The sequence below is a fragment of the Panthera leo genome, chromosome A2 (assembly GCF_018350215.1).
Source record: "Panthera leo isolate Ple1 chromosome A2, P.leo_Ple1_pat1.1, whole genome shotgun sequence".
Lineage (NCBI taxonomy): Eukaryota > Metazoa > Chordata > Mammalia > Carnivora > Felidae > Panthera > Panthera leo.
This window is the reverse complement of record NC_056680.1, coordinates 5,696,877-5,707,138: the sequence shown is the minus strand read 5'-3', so window position 1 is coordinate 5,707,138 and position 10,262 is coordinate 5,696,877. Positions and strand designations below refer to the sequence as shown.

At 52.3% G+C, this 10,262-nt stretch overlaps 1 long non-coding RNA gene across 1 annotated transcript; it reads right to left on the bottom strand.

Moving 5' to 3' along the window:
* Positions 1-339: 339 nt before the first annotated feature.
* LOC122213286 lies at positions 340-6,417 on the bottom strand. The gene is made up of 3 exons (XR_006199469.1): positions 6,303-6,417; positions 2,453-2,514; positions 340-496 (listed from the first exon to the last, which is right to left on the bottom strand). It is a non-coding gene; the product is annotated as an uncharacterized LOC122213286 (long non-coding RNA).
* Between the last annotated feature and the right edge of the window lie 3,845 nt (positions 6,418-10,262).

Sequence of the window (10,262 nt, the reverse complement as noted above, 5' to 3'; positions counted from 1 at the left end):
GGGGGAAGGAGAGGCAGAGAGAGAGGGAGACACAGAATCTGAAGCTGGCTCCAGGCCCTGCTTTCTGTCCCTATGGATGTCCCTCCTCCAGGGACCTCATGGAAGTGGAATCATACAACACTTGTTCTTATGTGACTTGCATTTATTTCACGGAACATAACGTTCTCGAAGTTCATCCACACAGCCGGGGTCAGAACGCCCCTCCTTTTCAAGGCTGAGTGATACTCCATTGTGTGGACGGACCACATTTTGTTAGGTGGCTTCTGAACGTGGACGCCCAAGCGACTCTTAGAGACATTTTTTTCTTCCTAACAAACTCTTTATTTTGGAATGGTTGCAAGTCTACGGAAAAGGTGCAAAGATGGTGAGGAGACTTCCTGAATCCCCTGCACTCAGCTTTCCCCAAACATTAATTCACTCTTCACGAGTATGTTCCTTGCTTTTGAAGTGAATGACGGATGTTGGACATCCTTCCAAGTCAGCAGACCGACATGTCCTAGCACAGGGATTATTTGCATTATTATTTCCATGAATCCAGGCTCGTCATCTAACCCTTCGATGCCACCCCCGTTTCCTTCCTTGTCCTAAAGTGGGGAGAAATGCAGCACCCACTTCCTACATAGAAATGTGATGAGCATTTCAGGACATATAAAGAGAAAAGGCCAACACCGATCGTGCATTCATCACGGCACAGTACGTCTACACTGTTTTGGGGTCTCCTGGCTGCCTCAGCCGGAAGAGCACCGGACTTGATTTTGAGGTTTTGAGTTCAAGCCCCGCGGTGTACAGATAATTAAAATAAAAATAGGGGCACTCAGTCGGTGGAGAGTTGACTCTTGGTTTCAGGATTGTGAGTTTGAGCCCCACATTGGGTGCAGAGATTACTTAAAATCTTAAATAAATAAATAAATAAAATAAGATAAAATCTTTAGAGGGGCGCCTGGGTGGCTCAGTCGGTTAAGCATCTGACTTCAGCTCAAGTCATGATCTCACAATTTGTGAGTTCGAGCCCCACGTCGGGCTCTGTGCTGACAGCACAGCTCAGAGCCTGGAGCCTCCTTTGCATTCTGTGTCTCCCCCTCTCTCTGCCCCTCCCCTGCTTGCACTCTGTCTCTCTCTCTCTCTGCAGAAATAAATAAACAGTAAAAATAAAAATAAATAAATAAATAAAATCTCTAGGGGCACCTGGGTGGGTCAGGTGGTTAAGCGTCGGACTTCAGCTCAGGTCATGATCTCACGGTTTGTGAGGGTTTGTTTGTTGCGAACCCTGCTTTGGATCCTTTGTCCCCTTCTCTCACTGCCCCTCCCCTGCTCTCTCTCTTTCTTAACAATAAATAAACATTTTTAAAAATTAAAACAAAAACTTAAATAAATAAAGTCAAGTCTTTAGAGGCACCTGGGTGGCTCAGGCGGTTAAGCATCGGATTCTTGATTTCAGCTCGGGTCATGATCTCACGGTTGCGGGATTGAGCCCCGCATCGGGCTTTGCTCTGCTGAGCATGGAGCCTGCTTGGGATTCTCTCTCTCTCCCTCGCTCTCAAAATAAATAAATAAACTTAAACATTTTTAAATAAATAAAAATAAATAAACTTAAAAAAAATACATAGGGGTGCCTGGGTGGCTCAGTCGGTTAAGCGTCCGACTTCGGCTCAGGTCATGATCTCGCGGTCCGTGAGTTCGAGCCCCGCGTCGGGCTCTGTGCTGACAGCTCAGAGCCTGGAGCCTGTTTCGGATTCTGTGTCTCCCTCTCTCTGACCCTCCCCCATTCATGCTCTGTCTCTCCCTGTCTCAAAAATAAATAAAAAACGTTTAAAAAAAATACATAAATAGACTGCTTTATTGGCCAGCCTTGACCTGCCTCCTCTCACATGACAGCCAAGCAGGGTCCCGTTTTTGCGGAGGGGGCCACTGCTTTTATTTAGCTGGCCCTTGATTGCCCGGCATTTAGGTTTTGCTACAACAAAAGACACAGCCTGGAATCACCTCCTGTGAAGTCCCTCGCGTATGCAAGTTTATGTGCAGGAGATATTCCCCCAAAGGCGTCTGTGGTTCCCAGGTTTCTGGTTGGAGCCTAACTGCCCTCCCCCCAGGGCTGTTCCCAGGGGCTGGCGGGGGGGCCGGGTCTCCAGCAGCAGCCTCCACGGGGTGTCTTTTCAAACTTTGCTCCTTGATATCAGAGAGGACAACGAGGGGGCATGACCTTGAGACAGACAAGTGCCCAGTGTGTGCTTGAGAAGCACAAACTGCGTGTGTGTGTGTGTGTGTGTGTGTGTGTGTGTGTGTAACCCGGGTGCTTAAGACCATAAGGAAAGCACCCCCCCCCCCCCACGACAGGCTGTCTGGTGTCAGCGCAGACCCTGCTTCAGATCCTCTGTCTCCCTCTCTGTCTGCTCCTCCCCCCTTCACAATTTAAAAAAAAAAAGCCCACGCGGAAGAAATGAGCAAATGATACCAAAGGCCAGCAAGTTCAGCTCCAGAAGGGCTTTGCGTCTCCAGCTAGGAAGGGTGGGCTTGCTGAAGAAGAACCAGAAAGACAAGAACAAGAAGGGTGAGCTCGCAGGAGGGCTGTAGGAAAGCCTCTGGGATCTGGGGATTCTAAGCAGGGATGAGCGACTATCGAAGCCTCCAGAGCTGTCTCCCTGGCTGCTTGGTGGCAGGTGGGCATGGGAGGGGGTGCTGAGTCAGAAGCACCGGGGAGGAAGCTGGTTCAAAAACTAGAAACCCGTGTCAAGTGTCTGAAGCTTCAGGGGCTGCGAACTCCCTGGGGCAGGGACCCTGCTCTAGAGCATTTGCTGATGGAGTGGATGAGAGCGGGTAGGGGTGGGGGGAGCCGAGAGGGGCTCTGAGAAGCCCGGCTGCACACAGAGACAAGAGGGAGACAGAAGGCACGGGATGGATGGATGAGTCAGGGCGGGGGAGACAGACAGCGAGGGACCGCCATGGGGGACAAGTGCAGAGATACGGAGAAAAGGGTGTGTGGGGTTACGAGGTGAAAAACTGTGTTAACCGTGCCTCTTTATATTCTGTATTTTCTGGGGCTTTACCATCCTGGGGGGTTGCTGATCCCAGAGACACTGTCCCTCCCAGGGTTAGCTAATTCCTAGAAATAGGGCACAATTCCCACGAACTCACCTTCTTACACAAACCAGCCGGTGCAAAACCCCAAATCCCTCCCTCCAGGCTCTGCCCTGGGGCCAATATTCCCCCGCCCAACCACCCCCGACTAAGGATAACACCTACCCTCTGGAGTCCACTGAAATTATTCAAACTAGCAAGTCCTAAGTCTTACCCCACCCTGTCTTGCTTTTCCCACGGAAACCACAGTAAAGGCTCTCTCTTATGGTTTCCCCTCACTCCCTCTGCCCCCTGCCGCAGCCTGGGGCTTCCCCCTGGGGCCCCGTGGGGGCCGTGCCCTACCTCCTGCTCCTAGGGGACCCCTTCCTTCCGGTTTCTGTGTGTCTGGCCATCCCTGGTTGAAACAAATCTGGGTACACGTTAAGACAAAAGGATTTCAGAGAGTCTAGACAGTTGGTCAGCAAGGCCGGGTGCTGCAAAAAGCCGAGGCTGCTGAGCCTGGCCGGTGACTGTAGGGTTAAGGGGTCCCGGGTGCCGTAGAGGGGGGCTGGTGATGGCCTGTGGAGGGCAGGGCCTCCTCTGTGACCGGGAAGCGAGATTGGCTGCTAACGGGAAGAGGGATACCAGGCTGGTTTTCACTCTGGGGGTCCAGGCCAAGAGCTGGTGAGATTTCAGTGGGGAGGGGGCAGTGAGGTGAGCAAAGGGGAGAAGAAACCGATGAGGGACAGGGCTGGGGACCAGCCAACCCAGACCGTGCCCCTCGGAGCCGCCGTGGGACGGCTGGCCGAACGGAGGGCCCAGTGACAGAGTGCGGGTAAGGTATGGCGGGCAGGGATGCCGGAGGGGTCTCAGGGGGTCAGGGAGGCTGGACTGGCCAGTGAGGAGAGGAGTCCGTGAGCTGGCCGTGGGTGAGCTGAGAGCACAGGGCTGGGGGACAGAGAGGAGAAGGAGATGATGGCAGGCCTCACCTTCGCAGAAGCCCTGCTGTGGGCCAAGCACCTGGTGATCATTTGCAACCCCACTAAGCGGGCTCTACACGCTAGGGTCCTAGGCCCCCACTAGGCTCTACACGAAGCGGGCTACATAACGTGCAGGTCCCAGCGTGATAGCAAATGTGGGGTTCTTTGCTAAAAAACAAACCGAAGGGGCACCTGGGTGGCTCAGCTAAGCTTCCGACTCTTGATATCCTCTGCTCAGGTCACGATCTCACGGTTTGTGGGTTCGAGCCCCCTGTCAGGCCCTCCGACAGCTCAGAGCCTGAAGCCCGCTTCGCATTCTGTGTCTCCCTCTCTCTCTGCCCCTCCCCCGCTCATGCTCTGTCTCTCCCTCTCTCAAGAATAAATAATCATTAAAAACAAAAGAAAGAGGGGCGCCTGGGTGGCTCAGTCGGTTAAGAGGCCGACTTCGGCTCAGGTCATGATCTCACAGTCCATGAGTTCGAGCCCCGCGTCGGGCTCTGTGCTGACAGCTCAGAACCTGGAGCCTGTTTCAGATTCTGTGTCTCCCTCTCTCTCTGACCCTCCCCCGTTCATGCTCTGTCTCTCTCTGTCTCAAAAATAAATAAACGTTAAAAAAAAAAATTAAAAAAAAAACAAAAGGAAGAGGAAATACAAAGCTTTCCCTTTTTTCCCTAGCTTCCTCTTTGACTTATGGTATCTGGCATTTCCCATGTCATTCTAAGTAACAAGCAATCAAAATGTTAAATTCCTTTTTTTCCCCCGTGTTTATTTATTTTTGAGAGAGAGAGAGCATGAGCAGGGGAGGGGCAGAGAGGGAGGGAGACACAGAATTTGAAACAGGCTCCAGGCTCTGGGCTGTGAGCACAGAACCTGACGTGGGGCTCGAACTCACGAACCCGTAAGATCATGACCGAAGCCCAAGTTGGCCGCTTAACCGACTGAGCCACCCAGGTGCCCCTTCAACATAATTATTTTTAAATGCAAATATAAGAAAGCATGCCACTTGTTCGTGAGATCCCCTACACTGCGGAGTTGGGCGCCCGGATGGAGGGAGGGTGACGGTGCCTCCCACCACATTCTGGCCAGGACCGTGGGAACCGCCACTGGCCAGTCCCCCCAGGCTGCAGGGGCCCCTTTGGCCCACACACTCCGCCTTCCCTCGCTGGGCCCGGTGGAGGGGGCGGAGGGGAGCCTACCTTGCCCTCTCTTCTCTTCTATTGTGTCACCATGCAAGTTGTTGGCTAACACCACCAGTGACGCAAGTCACCTTAGGGTTTCTTGCCTGTTTCTTGGAACGCTTTTGCTTCTTTCAGAATTAGAGCCCAGTTCTGGTTCTCAGGCAAAGTGTTGACCCGGAGGCTGTGAGCACCTCCCCTTACTCAAGCCTGGACCCTTGACCTCACTTTGAATGTTGCTGAGCCAGGCACACAGGGCAGGGCAGGTGCACCTTGATTCTGTGCTCCCTGGGGGGGGGGGGGGGGGCTCCACTACCCCACCCACTGCACTTTAAAAGCCCAAGTTCAAAAGTGAAATGATTAAGAATTTCCAGACGGAGGCATTATGCTGAGTGGAATGAGTCAGGGACAGACAAATGCTAGATGATCTCACTTATGTGTGGAATCTAAAAAGGTCAGAAAAGGGGCCCCTGGGTAGCTCAGTCAGTTAAGCGTGGGACTCTGGACTTTGGCTCAGGTCACGATCTCCAAGTTCAGGAGATCGAGCCCCCTTGCTGGGCTCCGCACGGATGGTGCGGAGCCTGCTTGGGATTCTCTCTCTCTCTCTGCCCCTCCCCTGCTCACGCTCTCTCTCTCAAAAAGAAACATTAAAAAAATAATTGAAAAAAAAAATAACAGCTCGGGGGATCTAATGGACAGCGCGCTGATTATAGCGAACAGTCGTGTATCATATTCTCCACTGTTGCTAAGGAGTAGATCTTCAACGTTCTCACCACAAAGAAAGACATGGTAACTTTGTGTCACGGTGGAGGCAGCGTGAGCGTTTTGCAATTTATAAGTGTATCGGATCAACACACGCACCGGGAAACTCACCCAATGCTATGTGCCAATTATGGCTCAGTAAAGTGGGCGGGGGCTTTCCAGATGGCAACTGCCCGGCCTCAAACCGAGCGCAGGGCCCTTCTGCCTGCAGGGCTCTGAGCAGCCACACAGATCGGGCGTGCCAAGCCGGTCTCGGGGCTGCGTTTTACAGATGATGAAACAAGGGGCAGCTCGCCTGAGCGGGCCCAGCTGGGGAGCCGCGGAGCCACACCTGTCTCGCATCCGTGCACAGCGGGGCCGCATCTGAGAAGCTGGAAGGAGTCTCACGGGCCCATCTGGCCATCCAGCCCCTGTCGCCAAGGGCCCCAGCTTCTCCGCGTGTCCTTTGTTTTGTGAATTCGAACGGACGCGTCGAATGGACGGGGAGAGGGCGGACGTCAAGATAACCCGGAAGTGTTGGTTCACACGCGTTTTCTTCCTAGCACTTTTGTGCAATTAAAGGGAAGTCTGGGGGCACCCGGGTGGCTCAGGCGGTTAAGCGGCCGACTCCTGACCTCCGCTCAGGTCATGATCTCACGGTTTGTGGGTCCGAACCCCGCATCCGGCTCCGAGCTGGGTGCCGAGCCTGCTTGGAAGCCTGTCTCTCTTCTCTCTGCCGCTCTCTCTCCCTCCGTCTCTCTCAAAACAAGCAAACAAACTTTAAAATAATAATAATAATAATAACAAGAAGAAAAGAAAAAGACTATGGGTGCCTGGGTGGCTCAATCAGTTGAGTGTCCAACTTTGACTTCAGCTCAGGTCATGATCGCAGGGGCGTGGGATTGAGGAGTGAGCCCCACATCGGGCTCCGCGCTGAGCATGAGGCCTGCTTGGGATTCTCTCTCTCTTCCTCTCTCTCCCTCTGCCCCTCAGCCCCCCTCCCCCTCTCAGACACACACTCTCTCTCTCTAGAAACAAGACAGAACAAAAGAGCTGTGAAAATGCCTTCCTTCGGGGCAAGCAGCGTCTGGATTCTGTGGCTGACTTGGGGCTTCAGGAACTTTTACACCTTCTGGTCTCTTGCCTGGGGAATTTTCAAGGTGAAGACACCGCAAAGACATTTTGCCCTAGTTTGAAGCAATAAATTAATGAAGACATCCACAGGCTGGGTCAGATTTAAACTGGGTTAAAGGTGGCCTCTCTGAGAAGCGAATGCCTTTGTCTCAAAGGAGGAGGCAGCACCCTGTGTCTGAGCCTGGAGAAGGACGCTCACACATGACAGGATAGGACACCTGGGGCAGGGGTCTGACCAGGATGCCAGATGCTTCTTTTAGTGCTCTGGGCACAAAGTGCTTTGTTGTCCTGCCCTCTGCCTTCAACCCCATTTCCCCCCAATTATTTCTATTATTAAGTATAATATTTAGTTTGTATTTAATATATGTATTGTAATATCCTGTTGTAATGTAAGTAATATGTTATTTATATCATATAAATATATAATATCCTGGTATTCTTTAAATGTGAGCTTTTGAGGGGGCGCCTGGGTGGCTCAGTCAGCTGGGCATCCAACTTCGGCTCAGGTCATGATCTCAGGGTCCATGAGTTCGAGCCCCGCGTCGGGCTCTGTGCTGACAGCTCGGAGCCTGGAGCCTGCTTCGGATTCTGTGTCTCCCTCTCTCTCTGCCCCTCTTCCAGCTCGTGCTCTCTCTCTCTCTCTCCAAAATAAATAAACATTAAAAAAATTAAAAAAAAAAAAGAATCTCTTGGGGCGCCTGGGGGGCTCAGTTGGTTGGGCGTCTGACTTCGGCTCAGGTGAGGATCTCACGGTTCGTGAATTCGAGCCCCTCTTCGGGCTCTGTGCTGACAGCTCGGAGCCTGGAGCCTGTTTCAGATTCTGTGTCTCCCTCTCTCTCTGCCCCTCTTCCAGCTTGTGCTCTCTCTCTCCAAAATAAATAAATAAACATTAAAAAAATTTTAAAAAAAGAATCTCTTGGGGCGCCTGGGGGGCTCAGTTGGTTGGGTGTCTGACTTCGGCTCAGGTCAGGATCTCACGGTTCGTGAATTCGAGCCCCTCGTCGGGCTCTGTCCTGACAGCTGGGAGCCTGGAGCCTGCTTTGGATTCTGTGTCTCCCTCTCTCTCTGCCCCTCTTCCAGCTTGTGCTCTCTCTCTCTCTCTCTCTCCAAACTAAATAAATAAACATTAAAAATTTTTAAAAAGAACTAGGCTACATCCTAAAAACATCTGTTTAAAAAAATAGAAATACATGTGAGCTATTGGAACACAGGATTTTTCAGGAAAGCGTTAGAATGTTCAGTCGAAGCAGGTGGCGTGCACTTTCGAGGTGTGAGGACACGGCCGTGAACAAGCAGAACAAGGACGCTGCTCTCTTGGAGGTGGTTCCAGGGGCGACGGGACAGACTGTATTCCCCCCACGCGGCTGTCACAATCTCTACCATGTGACTTGTTTGTCTGCAGTGTGAACTTGACTCTCCCGGACAAGAACCGGGGTCCGGGTCTCCTCCTCTCGAAGCTGGGCGGGACTCCGTGTCCACCTTAACCGAGAGAGCACAGGGGGAAACGACACCACACCGCAAGGCCGGGTCATACACGGTGATGCGGCTCCTAACTGGGTCCCTCTTGGGACCAGCCGCCATGATGTGAGGAAGCCCAAGCCACATGGAGAGGCCACGGGAGGGTGGCGTGGACAGCTGAGGCCCCAGCCAGCAGCCAGCCTCCGTCGCCGCACAGGTGAGCCGGGAAGTAACTCCAGTCCCAGCCTGACTGTGACCACATGAGCAACTTCAGGCAAGAACCATCCGGCTGAACCCAACCAACCCCCCAAATTGTGAGAGATCATAATAAGTTTAGGGGTGACAATAATGGGTAACCAGACCAGGAGAGACGGTTATCAGACAAGCAAACAAGGAAATTTCAGCCAGTGATGTGGACGCCCAAAGGCAGAGTGATGTCACTGGACTGTTTTAGTTGGGGGCATCAGAGAGGACCTTTTAACTTTTTAAAAATGGTTTTTATTTTTTGAGAGAGAGACGAAGCAGGGGAGGGGCAGCGAGAGGGGGGTGGGGACAGAGGATCCGAAGCGGGCTCTGCCCTGACAGGTTGCCAGCAGTGAGCCTGATGCGGGGCTCGAACTCACGACCTGCGAGATCACAACCTGAGCTGAAGTCACACGCTCAACCGACTGAGTCACCCAGGCGCCCGAGGGAGGGCCTTTTAGAGGAGGTGACATTTGAGCTGAGACCTGAAGGATGAGAAAGGGTCACCTATGATAAGAACTAGGAAACAGGGTTCCAAGCAGAGGGAAGAGGAAGTGCAAAGGCCCTGAGGCAGGAGTGACGTTGGCTGTCTGAGGCACAGCAAGGAAGTTTGGGATGTTGGAATAGAGAGACAGGGGTGAATACCAAGGAGGTGATGGGGGTCTTGTTAGCTGTGGTCACTGAGTGTGCTGGGAAGCTGCATGGGGGTTTTGAGCAGGGGCGGGATGAGACCCGGTCTCCCTAATGGGGTAGGGTGACAGGTGGGGCTGGGCTTTCCTGGGAGGAGAACACAAGGGTGGCAGTATGACTTTTGTGGGTCATAATCACTTTTACGTTCATGGGCCCCTTCCTTTATTTAAAAAACGTAGCAATCAGGGGCACCTGAGTGGCTCAGTCGGTTGAGCGTCCAACTTCGGCTCAGGTCATGATCTCGCAGGTCGTGCGTTCGAGCCCCGCGTCGGGCTCTGGTGCTGACAGCTTGGAGCCTGGAGTCTGCTTCCGATTCTGTGTCTCCCTCTCTCTCTGCCGCTAACCCACTCGCATTCTGTCTGTGTCTCTCTCAAAAATAAATACACATTAAAATTTTTTTTTTTAAATGAAGCAATCATAATTAGAACTGCATTGGTATAAAAACCCATGTGATTCCAGCCAGGTTCATTATTGTGTATCCATTATTTTCTATCCACTTCTTTCCTTTTTTTTTTAAGTTTATTTATTTATTTATTTTGAGAGAGAGAGAGAGAGAGAGAGAGAGCAGGGGAGGGGCAGACAGAGAGAGGGAGGGAATCCCAAGCAGGCTCTGGCTGTCAGTGCAGAGCTCGTCGCGGGGCTCAATCTCCCGAACCGCGAGATCATAACCTGAGCCGACTGAGCCACCCAAGCACCCCTTCCCTTTTTTGTTTCTGACCTTAAAAAAAAAAAAAAATTACATTTCAAGCATTTTCATGGGCCCCTAAACATGTCATGGGCCCTGGGC